Source organism: Protomyctophum bolini, assembly GCF_963924005.1.
Source record: "Protomyctophum bolini genome assembly, chromosome: 2".
Classification (NCBI taxonomy): Eukaryota; Metazoa; Chordata; class Actinopteri; order Myctophiformes; family Myctophidae; genus Protomyctophum; species Protomyctophum bolini.
The window spans coordinates 35,126,425-35,144,495 of NC_137863.1; the positions used below are offsets into that span (position 1 = coordinate 35,126,425).

At 39.7% G+C, this 18,071-nt stretch overlaps 1 protein-coding gene across 1 annotated transcript in view; it reads left to right on the plus strand.

The window, feature by feature from the left end:
* The window catches only part of grm7 (glutamate metabotropic receptor 7), a gene marked incomplete at both ends in the record, with an annotated part of 255,270 nt that overhangs the window by 120,364 nt on the left and 116,835 nt on the right, over positions 1-18,071 (plus strand). The gene's annotated exons all lie outside the window — the stretch shown is intronic.

The window sequence follows — 18,071 nt, forward strand, 5'->3', positions numbered from 1 at the left end:
AGTATAATCAAGACAAACCACATGGCTACAAAGCCATCAGTATTGTTTATTAATATCCAACCACAAAAGAAGAAAGAAAGGGTTTTTAAATGTTTCTACTGTAGTCAGGTGAATCATGCTAATGTAAATAGCTTTGACCTGATGATGACCACTATACACTTGTGTATCATTAACTAGTGCAGTCAGCTTGTTTGCATTCCTCAAACTATGAACACAATATAATGCTAGCTTTGATATACTGCAGATGGCTGGGATGTATAGATTTGATGATGAAAGTATCTCTCTCTCTCTCTCTCTCTCTCTCTCTCTCTATCTATCTCTCTCTCTCTCTCTCTCTCTCTCTCTCTCTCTCTCTGAGATTATTATTATTATTTCTGTAACCCTGTTTTATAGTTGTATGGAGCCAGCTGGAGAGAACAGCCCAAGACAGAGATGCCTGGAGAATGCTTGTTGACAGCCTATGCCCCAGAAGGGGTAGTACTATAGGCATAAGTTAGCTTATAGTTGCTTACCAGGGTGTTATATTCCCACACCCCCATGCAGCTCCCAGTAGAAATACCCCTATGACCCCATTTTGTATCATGTCCTGACCTCAGTTTTAGAAACACTGTTGTGCAGCACTTTGTCTTGTATTATACTGTACCTGAACTCATAATAATTTTCCTTGGACAGTGTTTTGGCTTCCAGCAGCCGCTGCATCGCACACCTCAACCTTGTAAGTTTCGACACTCACCACCATAATTTGTGGGTCAGAGTGGATCAAAGCCATAATTCCGCCTGTCGCTCTCTCAGATGGACATAGATTAACCTAAGAATGAATCAATATTTAGTTGCGGGTAATACAGATAAATTCTGAGGTAATTCAGCTGGCTGAGGGTTGGGGGTTTGGGTGGCGATGGGGGTGTGGGGCAGTGACAGGAGTTGGTAAGCTGCCAAGATAGCAATCCTTTGCAAGTCCTTTGCTTTTTATGAGTGTTTGACTGGATGCTATATGGCCAATATTTGGACTTTTAAGTTGTACTAAATACCTTATATCTAACAAGAAGTCAGCCTTTCGTGGATTATAAAACAGATATTGACTCTTGCAAGTGAGTTTTAGTAGTTCACATTTTATAAACCTTGCTCCACTGATACAGGACTCTCAGTTGAACAACATGAACAACATGGATGCCATCTATATTGGAGGCTAAGAGGTTTGCTATCATCAGGAGCATAGCTTGCTGGTTGTATAACAATCCACCCTGTAACCCTTTTGGCCAGTGTTCGGGGGAGGAAGCCCGGGCCGGCGAGGGTGATATTGGTCATTGCACGTACTCTCTATGGGCTGGGGCGGCACCTGTCAGTAGGAAGTGTTGGCCGGGAGGAGTTGGACAAAGGCCCTATGTGCTCGTGGCTTCACTGCCAGGTGAGTCACAGCAGAAAGTGACAACACAGAAATGTGTGTGGAGAGGAATTAATTGGCATAATGACTGAATTTGGTAGAAAAATGGGGTAAAAGATTATTGGCTACTCTAAATTTAAAGGAGAAACAAAAAGAAAAAATGTTAGTGGAGTCTATAATTTGCTGGCCTTGAATTGTTTAATCCAATGATCAGCTCTGCTTAATACGCTAAAACCGCTATTTGTTAATTGCGTTTAATTCGCTGTTTTAAAATAATTAAAAAGAAATAGTGGATTTGTCGCTGACCTGGTGACGAGGCCGGCCTATGATGACAAAACCGGAAATCAAACTTCCGGGGGCAGTGCTACTGTAGGAAGCTTCCTTGCACTGGCTCAATGCAAGTGAACGGGGGGCTTGTTTGCACTACAACACGCTGTGGAGACTGTTCTTGTCTCGCATTGTCATGGCGCCTGGTTTTTCTCATCAAACGATCTGACTATATTTCGCCGGATTTTCGTAGTTGAAAGCTGCAAATACTTCGGCGTATGCTCCAAAGGTAATAAAACAATCTAGACAGCATAGAATATTGGATTAAATAACAGGGAACGCGGGTTATGCAGTAGACCCTACCGTGATATACAGTAACTCATGTTCTCTGTTTTTGTTGGCAATACTTTTGCAGGAAGTGCAACTGCTATCGGTTCTGTGATTCTATAGTGCCCTATACTAGTTTTGGCTGCCAGAACAACAGTTCTTAATTTTTTGTGGTATTCAGCAACTTGCTTTGGTTTTCATTGGGGCAAATTGCTGGGTTTGATTGATCTGTGTTGTCTCACTCATGGTATCATTTGATGCATGTTTGCTGATCAAGGTCTGATATAATACAGCATGAGACAGTGATACAGACACAGCCATTAGAGATGTGTGTCTAACGGACAGATAATAATATAGTGCCAGCGTATGCCTGATGACAAGGTGCACAATGGTTGCATCTCTGCACGCATGGTAGAATGAGATACTCACATTATGTGGCCAAGCTTTACTGGACATTTTAATATTATTACCTGGACAGGCACCAATGGCAGTGTCTCAGATAGTGTGCACATCCCTATTTCTACATCATTAATTCTAATCTGATTTAAAGGACCATACCATGATCTGTCAAGTTTAGCCCATTGACTCACGTATGTTATACATTTTCCAATTGTCTGATTTCTGAGGAAGCCGTTGGATTTCAATAATGTTATGGAAGTCAAGTTGAAGATACTTGAAACTTGCTTGAGGTAGGTCATCCAATACTAAATATAACAGTTTTTTAGGGGTGCTATCCCCTTCAATGCATGGCTTTTGGAAATGAAGTCATGTTGCAGCCAAGTCTATTATGGGCTTTAGAGCACTTATGGGGTAAATTGATTGCCAGACAAGTCTATGGACTTTTATAATTGTTTAGGGCATTCAATGATATGTGGCCAATATAAATACATCTTGTGACTGATTCCGCATTCAGGGCACTCAAGGTCGCCGTACAACAAGTTAAAAACAGTCAATTCAAAACAGTTATAAAGCAAAGCAAAAACTAAAAAAACTAACATGTCTTCTGCAGCAGAAGTCCATTCTGAAAAATACATGTAGCAGGTTATCTGCACTGCTGGTTTAGGCAAGCCAGAATTAACTTTAATACCTAATATTTAATATTGTCAACTTATCTGTTCAAGCTACAGTCTGTAGCTTGAACAGATAAGCTAGAGTTTGTAGCTTGAACACATGTCTGCTCATTTTGCCAAGACTGCTACTTTGGGCTTGTTTTATTATCTGTAAAGTTGCTGGGGGTCCTTGACATGAAAATGAACCACTGCTCTAAAAAAACAACATTCGACAATCAAGTTTGACAGTTAGCCCTATAGTTTATTTTTTACTTATTTTCATAGACCTGGTTGCTTGTTTCTCTAACACATATCTGGCAACGCTGAGCTGTTTGTTTGGTTAGCTTATCAGAAACGCTAGCAGTCACCATGCTGCTGTCGTCATGAATAAATGCAGTTTAGCACATTTTGCTGTTCAACAACTTATGGATATGTGGCTGACTACCATCACTGCCGCTAAGTAATTGCTCTATTCCTAGCTACAGGCATTAGGCATTCATCGGTTGTTGACATCGGTTGTTTTACATCGGGCCTATGCCGATTAAATAACAACTATCATCGGCCGATAATGATGTGTTGGCCTATATATCGCCCATCTCTAAAGTCACTAATGCTCTTTATGATACGGTACCATTTCGTCTACCCTTTGTCTTAGTGGACCCGCCTACCAGTGACATCATCGATGGGGAATCCTGCAAGCTAATTAAAACTGCAGGTTTCTATTTCTGGAAAGTTAGTATGTTATAATGGAAGCCAAATTGTTCTCACGTTAATACAAATCTAAATAAAATATTTGAAATTTTGTTAAAAAGAAAGAGAAAGGCAATCTGCCTAACGATGATGCCACTGGTAGACGGGTATCGACACAGACCAAGTAGAAACTAAAATGGACCTGGTACCATTTTATCTTGAGCAGTAGTGAGGATGTACAGTATACAGATGTACCGTATATAAAGTGGGTGAAGTTGTCCTTTAATCCACTGGCTGTTTTGAAAAGTATAGCTGAGGAAATAGTCCCTGGAGAGTGTCCTCCTCTGTCTATCTTATATTTACAGCTGCCTAATATCCTGAATGAAAATAACACACATTATTTAATAAGCTGTAGTCTAGCCTAGCCTGGGGTTCTGTGTCAGCTATACTGAGGTAATTTGTTCTGCCCTAGGCAAAGAAGTCGATCGGACGGTTCTCAAGATATATGAATTACACAGACAGTCAGCGGTGGAACAAGTACTCACATTGTGTACTTAAGTAAAAGTATCAATACTGCAATGTAGAAGTAATACTCTGTTAAAAGAAAAAGTCCAGAATTAAAAATTGACTTAAAAAGTACAAAAGTATTGGTGTTAAAAATTTATGAAATATCTTTTTTGGAAATAGCCAATCTATTTTGGCCACTTGAAAATCTTAGCTTGAAAAAGTTAAGTACATTTTGATTACAGGACTTTTACCTCTAACAGTAAAAGTATTTCTCCATGGCATTATTCATTATTTTACTTAAGTAAGAAATGTGAGTACTTTTCCCCCCATTTCTGGTATGAATTCACACATACTGTACATGTATCGTATAGGTGACATCATTGTGATGGATCCCCCCCCCCACACTCCATGTCTAGCAGCAGGAATTACAGGTCAATCAATAGCTGTGTGAGAGCCTCCTCACATGGATGACCTCGCCTTGTTCCCTGTCCACCGATGTAAGCACAGCCTTAACGATTATGAAAGTGATCTATCCAAACCAGTCAATCGCATGGAATCGGTGTGTCGGCGATACAGCAGGTTGTTGTTGCTCTGTCCTCTTGCTACACAGTAGAAATGTGTCTTGTCTCCAAAGGAAATGGTCATGTGACTGTGACACTTTCATGGACACTTTCATGGGAGCAGTGGCGGCCTTATATATGTTTCAATCGAGCCTCCAGGGGCCTCCCCCCAAAAAGGAGGGGTAAAAAATAAATAGTAGTAGTAGTAGTAGTAGTAGTAATAGTAATAGTAATTGTAATTGTTCCCACTTCCCAGTGTGTGCTGACAGTTGCGAATGCATCATTGTATAGCCGATGCTGCCTTAAAGTAAAAAAATGTTTAATCAAGCAAGCTGCTTTTGTGTATTTTCTATTTGGCTGTGTATGCTGTTCATTTATTTTTATTTTTATAATTATTCATTATTTAAATGATGACGTCATAAGCTCATAACAAACATTATTTATGAACAATTGAGACCTTTGTCATATAATCGGTTCAGGAATATAAAAGAAGACATATCACAGGTTGTTTTCTAATCACTTGCTTTTTGATGTGCACAGAGTGCACAGTATATCATTTTATTTGAGGATCTAAACAGCAGCAGGTATCGTTTCTGGCTCGGAGGTATCGCGAGATTTGACTGTCAGGCAGGAAACGGTGGGAAGTCTCGCGATACGTTCAGAAAAGTGCTTTGTGCTCTTTAGATACCATACCTCTATAAAATCATAGTGTACACATCGAAAAGCAACACAGCAGGCAATAATGTGTTGCATATCTTATGTTGTTTTCCAGAAGCGATTACTGTACAAGAGGTCTCAGTCCTTCAGAAATAGTATTTTTTCATGAGCTGGTCACTGGGCTCTCATTAACTCCAGTGCATTCTGCCGAATTTCCGGGTGTAGTTTGGCTCCTATGAAAGCCTCCATGAAAGTGTCATGGCGCAGCCCAGTCACGTGACCATGTCCTTTCCTTCTCAAAGCTTCCTTGTCTCTTGTAAGGAACGCTATCACAAATCATTTGCTTTGGAGTATTTCACTCCAGACATTAATAAAATTTGAATAAATTGTACTGTAAGGGGGAAAGGTTTGCTTTAAAAAATATATATTAATCCATTTGGGATCAGATAGTGAATTTAAATTCAAGGATTAAAGGTGATAAACATCCCACGTGCATGTGGAATTATATTTCCCATCTACTAAAAAGGGATGGAAATAACAAAAGAGAAAAACTAGGCTATTAGACCTCCCAGCGTGCTTTTATTTCTCTGTGATGTTTGTATGACAATGACAATGTGTGGGTGGATAATGTAGGCCTATATGCTTTTGTTTACGGTTCCAGTTGTACAGTATGTGATTTTTGGGTACCTCTAGGGTAAATGCAGGGAGCATTCAACCCTTCCAGGATTATTATGAGTTGATTTGATATTGGCATTGCATTAGGGGCATTAGTGTCCACAGAAAGCATTTGTTTTGAGCTGCAAGCACCTGCCTGCCATTTATTTGAAGTGCTCCTTTCCTAGCGCCACACATTGCATATTTTTGGTGGAATAGCCTGGGGATAAGCTTCAAGCTAAAATGTGTTGAACTTTTAGAGTGGCACTCATCAATGTCATGTTTGATCCTCCTTGCTGTGTCTGACAGCCCCGTAATTTATGACCTGACTTGGAATCGTTACCACAACCATGAGAAAAAGTCCATTTACCGTTGTTACAGCAAGGGTGTATTTGTGCTAATATCACAGATGACGTGACATTCGAACACAGCAATGGTCGATTGGTTTGAACGTTGCAGGCGTCAATAAACACTGAACTGTTAGTGCTCTGGACATGATATACTGTACAAAGCGATCCTCTGATCATAAAACACCTTCTGAGGACACAGCCCCCTTAAGAGTGTCTCTACAAAATAGTACTGACCTGATGAGGTTCCTGTGATATTGAAACGTTGTCGCTAACAATAAAGTAAATCCTTTGCCTGAAACTGCTGTGGAGGCTATAGCTTCTTCTCTAAAAAGGAAGTAATTATAATGTCTTAAATTATTACAATACAATTCACAATTCATTACTAACTTATTGTCTAATCAGTTAACACAATTTAAAAACAACTTGATTGATTTGAATTTGATAGATCATTGCTGGGAACATACAGGTTAGGAGTTAGATAACACTAACAGCAGTACAATATACGTGTGTGTGTGTGTGTGTGTGTGTGTGTGTGTGTGTGTGTGTGTGTGTGTGTGTGTGTGTGTGTGTGTGTGTGTGTGTGTGTGTGTGTGTGTGTGTGTGTGTGTGTGTGTGTGTGTGTGTGTGTGTGTGTGTGTGTGTGTGTGTGTGTGTGTGTGTGTGTGTGTGTGTGTGTGATACACTTTAATGTATCCTATCTGGATATGATATGTTGTGTGTTTTTATGTATCCTTTTTATTAACAGTCCTCTGCACATGCAAGCAAAGACTATTTCTACCTTTTGCATGCAGAAAGTTCACAATCAACTAGTTTCAATTCAATTCCATTAAGCAGAGTAGATCTGACAAAAACCATGGACCTTGTCACGAAAGATAGCAATTTATCCTCATTAGCTGTCATTATTTGATATGCCTCATATCATTCTATTAGTTACATTAAGCATTGTTTAGATTTAGATCTTACACTTTCTACAGCATGAATGCAGCCATGATAAAGGTGTGGGCTATGCCTAGCATCTACCCCACATGTGTTTTGAAGTTTTTACACATTTATACACTTATTCTATGTGGCAAATTGATATTCATAGAACTGCACCCTTTTTATCATTTAATTGTACCTAATATAATTCTCAAAAATGAGATGGAGAGAAAGTAAATGACATCCGTACACTGATAAATGTAAATCTATATACATATGCATTATGCACTCAGGCATGGGGTTGCCATTGAGTTGACCATTGCATTTGCAAATGTCAAAATGTATTATTCATTTGTTCAATAAAAATTGGGAGTGAGTATTTGATCTACCATAATGTAATTTTCAAATTGAATTTCATATAAGGTGGCATGGCAATTTGTTTTGAATACTTGCATAGGCTATATATAAAAAAGAATAAATCACTCACCTTTGTTCTTAGCCATTACACACCCAATTACTGTATAAATCTGAAGGCACATTTGCATCCTAGCAGTCTGAGAAACCATGGTTGATTGCCTTTATACACAGCTGTGAATAATCTAAAGTAAAAGGTTGCTCCCATCATGCGGCACAGTGCTCAATCATCTATAAACTCAATAAGAAGGAATAGGACATTTTTGACCTACCAGAAGGAAGCACATTGGCATATACCTGAGCTTCTATACTTTATACTAAAGGATTTACTAGTCAGCCAAAGGTTATTCACTGGGCCGGGAGCCATTTAACTAGGTGAACACAAGGGAGAGATTGAAAGATGAAAACATTAACAATACATGACCTATTTTATACTTTCTCATACAATGGTGTTGCAGTCCGCAAATAGCCAATATGCAAGGCAAGCTCACCGATCTGCCAACTGTCTGCCTTCCTTCACTGTTGCCCTTTATGCATGCTGGCCTTTCCACCGTATTTTTCCTTCCTATAAGGATTTGTCCAGCTGAATAGTGATTGTAATTCTTTAGCCAACCTCAATCAAACTGACTGTTCAGGAGTTGATTGGGTGGGTGTTGCGTGCCACACTGCATACAGGCCGTTGAAATGTGTGGTTGCGTCCAAGCATTTTCAAAGCACTTTCAAATGTGTCTCTGACCCCAAGGACCCTCCCTGCAGCATACAATACAATACAATACAATACAATACAATACAATACAATACAATACAATACAATACAATACAATACAATACAATACAATACAATACAATACAATACAATAAAGGTACACAGTGACTTGTACAACATTTAAATACCACACACACACACACGGTGACACCAACATACCTAGTGCAAAAAGGAGAAGAACATCCTCACCTCATAACTTTCAACCCCTACCCTGTCTGCCCTCGGCCTCTGCAAGAACTCTGGTAAGGAGTGTGATTGACAGAGGGACAAAGGAATGCTTGTACCTATTATACTTGCATGCATGGACCTCGTACCTCCTACCTGATAGCATTGGCCGATACTCAGGGTATAGTACATGGGAGGGGTCAGACATAATTTTCTTAACCTTCCCAATGGTGGCCTGCTCAATGATGACCTGGGGGGTGATGCGATTGGCTCCTCTTCCCAACACTGCAGACAGACAGACAGACAGACAGACAGACAGACAGCATAACAAGCATTTCAAATGTGTCACTGGGAATAATCATTATCAGCAAAATAATAGTAGTCCAGTTCATGACCCGAGCGGCTGGCCGAGCCTAATTGCTGTTGGGACAAAAGTTGTCATACACCTTTCATTCTTGCAGAGCTAATGAACAGATTCTTGCTTCTGCATCTCTGACCTGCCAAGTGTTGCGGAGACGATGACATATTTTTATTCCAATTTAACTTTTTGTGCTGCTACTGTAGTCTGTACTAATTTACAGAGACGTCCCAGGCAATGGCATTTGCTCTGTGGAATTACACAGTACAGACCCAGGGCTGCAACTCATGCAGCAGGTGTGAGGATGGCATAAATTGCTATTTGTAATGATGAAAAGTGCCCTGAATGTATTTTCATTCACAGAGAATTCTGATTGCTCTTGAATAACAACAATAGAAATAAAACAATACATCAATAGTACTGTCCGATTAACTGTATATATGATGATTTCAGGAGTGACAGTACAGTACAGTACAGTAGAGGGACCCCCCGGGACCCCCACACGTTAACTCTGTTAACATGTTCACAATCGCATTCCCAAGCTGAAGTATTTAAAAAAAACTTCTTATATGCACTGTTTTATTGGTTTTATTCTTTTAATTGTTTGTTTCTTCTAATAAAGTTTTTCTTGATCCCCCCCCTGGCCCCAACACATGTAAAGTGTCTTTGAGCGCTATATAACCCCCAGATATTATTATTATTATTATTTCTCGACCGTTTCTGACGCGGGGCGGCTCACCGGAACTGGGCCGGCACCCTGGGCACGTTCCTGTAGGTATGGAAATTCTGGAACTTCCAGGGACCCCCTGGGGACCCCCACACGGAATTTTGTACTTGATTGATCTAAATAGAATAACTAGTGTTATTCTATTTAGAGGTACAGCCGTCATAAGCCTGACTAGCTGCATCACTGCTTGCCTGGTATGGGATCTTTTACTGACCTCAGCTGAGTTGAATTGTGGAGCAGTGGATGTGAACTTCCCTCCATTCAAGACATATAATATGATGAAGGGAGGCTGTGTCAGCAAAGCTTGCAGAATCATCAACAACCATTAGTTACCCAAACCACAGACTGTTTCATATGGTGCCACATGCTCCACAGCCATAAGGCCACTGGCAGTAGATTATACTGTAGACTGAGGTTCTTCCCCCAAACAATCAAATTGAAATATAAAGGGCCACACAAAGACTTAAAGCTTCATTGTAGAATCTTTCAAAAAACACAATGACCGGGGTAATTCATACCAAGTAAAAGCTTGACTTGAGTTGGGATGATAATAAGCCTTATTTCTCCAACAAATTGCTGAGGAGAACCAATTATTAGACATGTCAGCTGCCCTGTGTCACTTTTAATTGACTCCTGCTTGCTGTAATTCCGCCCTCACCTACACCACCCACCCCTATTGATGTGCTACAGGATCTCTTTAATCAGCTGGCTAATTGCATTTGACGTGTCAATTGAATCACACTGGGTCCGCATAAAGGGTCGGAATAGATCAGGTTTATGCTTTCGCTTCTTGGTGTTATGTGTTACTATATGTCTTCTGGAGGGTATTATTTATTTATTCATTTATTTTTCCTTCCCTTTCCACACATTCACACCAGAGAGCTTTGCTGCGATTAAAACAAATCCTGCTGCGCATTTTCAGAAAGTGCACTTCGTTTGGCAGGTGTGAAGGCTCATTCGAATCCTAATGCGTATCAAAGAACCGCATTTTACTCCGAGCAAAAACGGGGGTTTCGCAATCGCACTTGAATACGATTCGGTGCAGGTGTGAATGCAATCTGCAGTAAATAAAGGAAATGAAGCAAACAATGTGGCGGGTGAGGAGCTGGACACAGTTGGAGACGGAGAAGGCATATTTTACGTAGCGCAAAGATGTCCCGTTACCGTGGATAGACGTGGTTGAATGAGGAGTGCAATGGAATTTAATGGTCTCACTATTAGTAAGTAAACAACATCAGGAAGAAGCAGGACTCAACCATCAGGATTCGAACTCCATTCTTTTATTGTATATGTCATCACACCGGAGAGAGTCTAGTGTCTCTCTCCAGAGCTTCCCCCAGCACTCCCCACACATATTTTATACTTTCAGGAGTAACAAGAGATGGTCATTCCTTAAATGGACTCTATTCTATAGTTAACTCACACAGTTTGAAATAGGTTCACATGAGTCGGCAGTCTCTAATGAGTTTGTCAGTGAGGAACAGGTGGTAATTAGAGTGTAGAGTATCATCTACTAGTAGGCTACATTCAATGAATCAATACCATAGTGTTTTTGCATTGCATTTTTTTGCCACCACAGGAGACTGAAGCCCTGATCGAAATGAGGACGTGTACATTAATGTCTGTCTGTCTGTCTGTCTGTGCGTGCCGTAAACATGGAGTGCTACTGCTGTCACTGTGTGGGGACTGGGGAGTTATATCAGTGCGCTCAGCGCTGTGCCTCCATGCCCAAAAGAACAGTGTGTGGCGAGAGAGAGAGAGAGAGAGAGAGTGAGTAGGGGGGGGGGGGGGGGTCCCAGACGGCACGACACATGCACGTTATGAGTGTAATTTTATCACCATAGATTTCACTGTGTAGGCTAGTTTATGAATGGAACACATTGATAAAGGTCCCCCCTGCTGCGTTTCCAATTGTTGCGAATGACAGTGTGAAGGCAAACCGCAGCAAATTAAATATGCAAGAATCCAAAATTCTCCGCCCATACGCATTGAGTCTACCGAAGTATTAGGTGAGAATGTGACCTAACTCTGACTTGGATAACACTGAGTGCAGCGTAGCCAGACAGACCTAAGCACGGAAATCATCAATCTCCCTTTTCCGTTGCAGTTAATTCTTTGCTATGCAGTGTTTCATACATTTACCAGGCACACTCTCCAACTGAGAAGAATTTCTCCCCTTCTGTGAGAATTCAAAACCTGATAGACATGATATCTGTCTTTTATCCTCACATTATGCTTTATCTATGCTTTATGTACAGTTGTATATGTACTGTATGTGCAGTTCTTGTTATAGTTCTAGTGCTTGGACAGCTCTTTCTCTCAGTTAGTGAATTAGACATACATGACTTCAAGGTTTACCTAAAACATTTTGATCCAGACACGTCTGCCGATGGATCCTCCTCTGTCTCATTTGTTCTCCTCCTCTTGCTATGATTAGTCTTTCTTCTTCCTCCTCAAAATGCCAAGCCACATCTCATTGCTGTGCAGCAGCTATAATTATTTGTACCTTCACTTTCTTACTTTTTTCCCCTAGTTCTATCCATCGTGTTGTCAAGTACTGTAATTATGCAGGTTTATAGAGCTCTTTGTTTACAGTGTTTATCGCCACAATGTCAGGCTTATTTAGTTTTGTCCGTCATTTCTCAAATGGAAAAAAAGTAACCTTGTTGCTTTTACTGGTGACAATGAGAATCAGAATCAGACTTTGGCAATTTCGGTCCCATTTCTCAGCTGAAGAAATCACACTTATCTTGTGATGGGTAGAAAATGATTTAAACTATTTCACAAGCACTGCAAACAGAAGACAAAATGCAGTATATTGTGTACCGATATGAAGAAAAATAATTTCCTGCTGCTTCATGGCCTTTAACGGCTTAACAATACCTTTATTGTTCCATTATTTTCGTGCTTTTATGATTGATTGTGTTTAGGGGTGTTTGGTTGGTTGCTTGGTCTGCTGGCTGGCTGGCCCAATAGATGCTCATGATTTGATCTGCACGTCGGTACTCTTCTATCAAAGTGCCCATGTCGCCCCTGGCTGTTGAGTCTGTCCGTGTCAGTCGATGATGATATAGCTAGATGTGGCTTTCTGTTTCGGCTGCCTGTCCAATCAATCAAAGTGGCAATCATTAGCACACTCTCTGCAGACAAAGACGTGTACACCTGTTAGTGTGCAGAGGCCGTTTCTGGCTGTGGCATCATAGCACTGCTTCAACTTTGCACCGTGGGTTGAGGCAGACTTGTAACGCACCGTTGGCTTATGTGTGTAGTTTCGGTTGACTGAACATAAGTCAACTGAAAAGGTCTGCCATGGATCACCTTTTTCATAATTGTGACCTACAGTATGTGGCCTGCCACTCACCCTCCCTCACCCCCACCTGTCGTCACCATTATCACTGATCCCGGCAAACGACATATTCCTCAGCACAGAAACACAGAACACTTGAGATTTTAAATAAGTAACAGCGAAATATCATTTTGCAGATAATGTGGATTTCCTGGGGCAGGTGATAAGAGGCAGACTCATGGCGTGTTCACAGTGGTATGTGGGTCATGATTTATTGAAAGCTGGAGTATTTGTGCTCCCACTGATAGTGCTATAATAAATGCCCTCCTTGTATCGACATCCTGTCAAATCAGTCACTTGGTGATCGTTAACAAGATCGTCTCTGTCCACACATGGCAGTAAATATAACCATGGGGTTTTGCTGTTCCAGAGCAGTGGCTGCTTGTCTGGGTGAGATACTGCACAGTACCTGTTGTAGCTACAATGCAGAGTTTCTGCAAAACATGGCATGTGCTGATCCCTACCCAGTAAATCCTCAGTGTACTCGGAGAGTGTACAAATGGGGCTGCAAATGTGACTAGATTTGACTTAGAGCCTGCCATCGCGCAACATCCAGCTTTTCACCATTTTTTGTAATCGAAAATAAGTTAATAGCACAGGCAGACGCTTCACATACTAACTAGAGCATGTCCGAAATAAGTGTCAGAGCTGAAATCGACATGTACTGTAAATATGAAATAAATGCTTAAACGTGTAGCTAGATGTAATGCAGATGTAATAGAGACCACGGAAGTGAATATTTCAAGGTATCCAGTGCAAGGACCAGACACGCCAAATTGGTTGGAATACTCTTATACATAGCGAGAAAGACTATACTCAAGCTTTGGATTCATATAGACGATCCTACACTGGATGATTGGTACAAGGTAGGTACGAGGTAATGACTGTGGTTCCTCTGGAGAAACTGACTTATCTCCTCCACGATAACATGGAAGGGTTCCCGAGGTATGGGAACCAGTCTACAGTGGACCCTTCTAGACTGCGCTTAAATGTACCTTATTGAACGGTAGTGAATAACATTGATTGATTGATTGATTGAAATATGTATTAACAGTTTGTAGAATTACAGTACATTTCAAGCACAGACTCAATACAAAGACTGTTAACTGTGAGTGGACGACCCAATTAAGCATTACACTTGTTTACAACAGGGTCCACATTGTTCAATTCATCAAAACATTTAGAGACCTACAAATAGACACTTCTATGTAGTTAAAAAACAGAACAGGAATTCATCATATAGGAAGCAAAAAGGGAAAAGATACATATACAGTGAGGGGAAAAGGGGGGGGTGGTGGGGGGGATTCAGATTTTACAGAGGCCAGTTTCGAATTGCAGCCATCCGTAGGTGCCCTTTGAGATCGGTTTTGAAGGAGTCAAGGGATTCACATGTCTTAATGACTGTTGGTAGGGCGTTCCACATTTTGGTGGCATAGGAGCGAAAATAATTTAGTCCCTTGTTTTAGTCCCTTGTCACTGGTGTCCAAACACTGATTATTAAGGGGAGCTAGCCCCTGCTATAAACAGCTTTTGTCCCCACACGTCTCAAGATTTGACAATGAAAGTGGAATTCCGGTCAAATGTCTGCTAAATCTATTTCTTTTTTGTCATCAAAGTTTTTTAATGATTTTTTTCAATAAAGCATACAAAATTCTGTCCCCGCCCGTCTCAATATTTGCCATTGACAATGGACGGAGAAATGAGGTCAGAACTCCTCTAAATATGACGTAAATTAAACATCAAAACATTAAACGCCATTGACATTGATGGGAAATCATACGTCATATTATGTAAACGAGCAAATCGGCTAACCAATCACATGTTGGTAGGAGCATTGCATTACAGAATAAGTGGTATGATTAACATTTAAATACAAATAAACTGTTGATAAACTGTACAGTGTACTGTACAAGTGTACATGATACAGTACCATATTCATCCAGATATTCACTTTTGAAGTCTGTTGACAGACTGGACCTATTCATTGTCATATTTACTGTTGATAGTACATACACCAGCCATACTGTGTGTGTGTGTGTGTGTGTGTGTGTGTGTGTGTGTGTGTGTGTGTATATATATATATATATATATATATATATATATATATATATATATATATATATATATATATATATATATATATTGTTATTAATTATTATACAGTAGATAATATCCATTCATTGTACATTCCTATTCTGTATCATTATTACAAGCAGTCAGGCAGAGAGCATACAGTGTGGGAATGTGGTTGACATGGTAACATTGTGCCACCATAGTTGCACTGCATGAATGGTAAGAAATTAATACAATATACAGTGAGAATGACTAAAATGGCATCTGTTAAACAAGAAATGTAATGTATTTTAGTCTTGTTGTGTCACTGACTCCTGCGGGTCAATTCACAAATCTGTTTCCAAATCCCCTGGTTTCAGCAATCAGCTAAAATGTGCTTTCCACTATGATATACGACCGTCACTTACAGAGATAAATGCCCAAGATGGGTATTTTCTTGCAACACAGTTTCAGTACTCAAACATCCATCTATATTTATTCTGTTTCTATACTGTCTTAGATGCAGTATGGGAGTTAGCATACTGATGGGTTAGAAATCCCTATGGTTATTATAAGTGCCAGTATCTGTCATTCTGAGATGAGATGAAGAGAGATTGTACAGGGATCAAGCTGGGAAAATCTTATTAAGAGTGCACACTGTGCAAGCACTATTTCATTCATCAAAAACACTTTATTTATTTATTTTTATCCCCTCGTATGACCAGCTTAAAAAAAATAAAATGTATTGATTTTTAGTTTTCACATAAAGATGAATCATAAATGTATAGAGATAAAGTGAGACAAACTAGAAAGGTATAAATTAAAAGCACAATACAATAAAACAGACAAGAAAAACTAAAAGCACAAAAACAAAACAAACAAACAAAAAAGAAAATGGCGAGCAGCACATACACAATACAGTCAGTTATTCATTAGGGGAAAGAATATACACAAATATATATCACACATGGGCACATCAGAAGGCAAATTGCAAGAGTACAGCTCGGGCTCTCCAATCCAATGAATCACTTACTTTATAAATCAGTCGATAGATCCCTGGGCAGGTAATCTATCAGCGGATGCCATTAAAGTTATTTTCTCTCTCTTTTAATTTGGCACTGAGCCTTTCCATTGGACCACTGAGTCACTGATGGAGGATTTTTGTGAATCCAATTAAACAAAATGCATTTTCTAGCTACACAGAGAAGCTTATTCAGTAGCTTAGCTCTTCTAGGATCTAGCACCCCAAATTTGGATGGCAGCGCTAATAAAAAATATTTTAATCACACAAGACCAGAACCTGGGACATTCCCAGAAAGTGTACAGTATACGTATACGTACCAACCGCTTTTTTGCATTTAAGGCGAGACACCCCAGGTGAATAGGGAAAAAAAGTTAAATAATAGCTATCACAATGAAACTTCTCCAGTTGATTACTTATATTAAAACTAAGATTTTTTGTATTACAAGTTTTCTGAAATTATATGTTTAAATATGCAAATTAGGCATTATATGCGCTAATTTGCATACATTTCGGGACGATAAATCTGAAGATCGGATAAAGCCAGGTTCAAAATGATCATTTCATTTTGTTGACACATTAGAGACAAAGAAAATTACACATGGGATTTTTGATATCTCTAATTATCACTCCACAAATCAGAAAATAGTGTCAACAGGCATAAAAAACCCAATTTTCGGCATTTATTTGGTATAAAATGTGATGTAAATCAGGCTGTGAATGATATATCAACAAATCCATGTGTAAATGTCTGCGGAATATAGTTATGAATAAGACTGGAAAGTTTGGTGTATGTGAGTTCAACTGAAGTGGAAATTCTTTGTCCCAAGTATGAGGAAAACTCATTTTGAGAAAACGGCCTTTAAAGATTTGTATTGTAAAATTCCAAAACGTTTTATTTGAAGCCACTATTTTGAGACAAAATATCTCATCCAAACCTTGGCAACAACATATAATGGCATATATCATTGGAAAGGTCTGGACCTCAAGCTGACTGTGGTCTGATCCAAATATGGTCACTTCCTTTGTACCAACAACCAATCATGAAAATAGAGATGGTGGCTTTTCACCCCGAAAAACGAGCTGTCATTGGCTAAAATAAACTATCCAACTAAACATCTAAATCTGTATTTTTAATGTGTATTTTGCTTTAGTTTGAAAGAAAACATGTTTAGGAAGCAAAATAGCAAAAAAAAAAAAAAATGAAAAATCATGATTTCACCTGGGGTGTCTCACCTTAATGCACAATGGGGACCTACTGGGATTTATTCATAAGTTCAGGTGTTCTGTGTTGTCTATGAAGTATCCTCTTGAACCTGTTACTTAGAAAAGTAGACTGAGAGGATTTAATGCATTCAGACCAACAGTCTCCATCGTACTCTGTTTGAAAGTCCCTTTCCAATTTCCTAGTTGGTCAAGCATTGAAGAATTGAAGACAAAAGTGTGTAAACACAAACATTGAAGACAAAAGAGAGGGTGCAACTTGTGATTGGCCAGAATGACATGATGTATGATGACATATGATGATAAGAGCGCCCCTCACTTCACACGGGTGTGATTATTTTCTTATATATCTGAATGATTGCAAAGTATTGGTAGGTGAGAGTGTAGTCAGACAACATAGGATGTTGTATGAGGGAAAGACAGGAAGCAGAACTATTGAGTTTCTCTTTGGGAGTAACATGGATGGATAGGATGAGGAACGAACGAGTACATCGGAGGGACAGTCCAGTGCATGTTAGATGTTTTGGAGATAAAGCCAGAGAGGCCAGACTGAGATGGCATGTGTAATTTGTATATTGGTAAAAGGAAGCTGAGGTTGGAACTGGACCAGGCAGGAGGCCAAGAGGAAGACCAAAGAG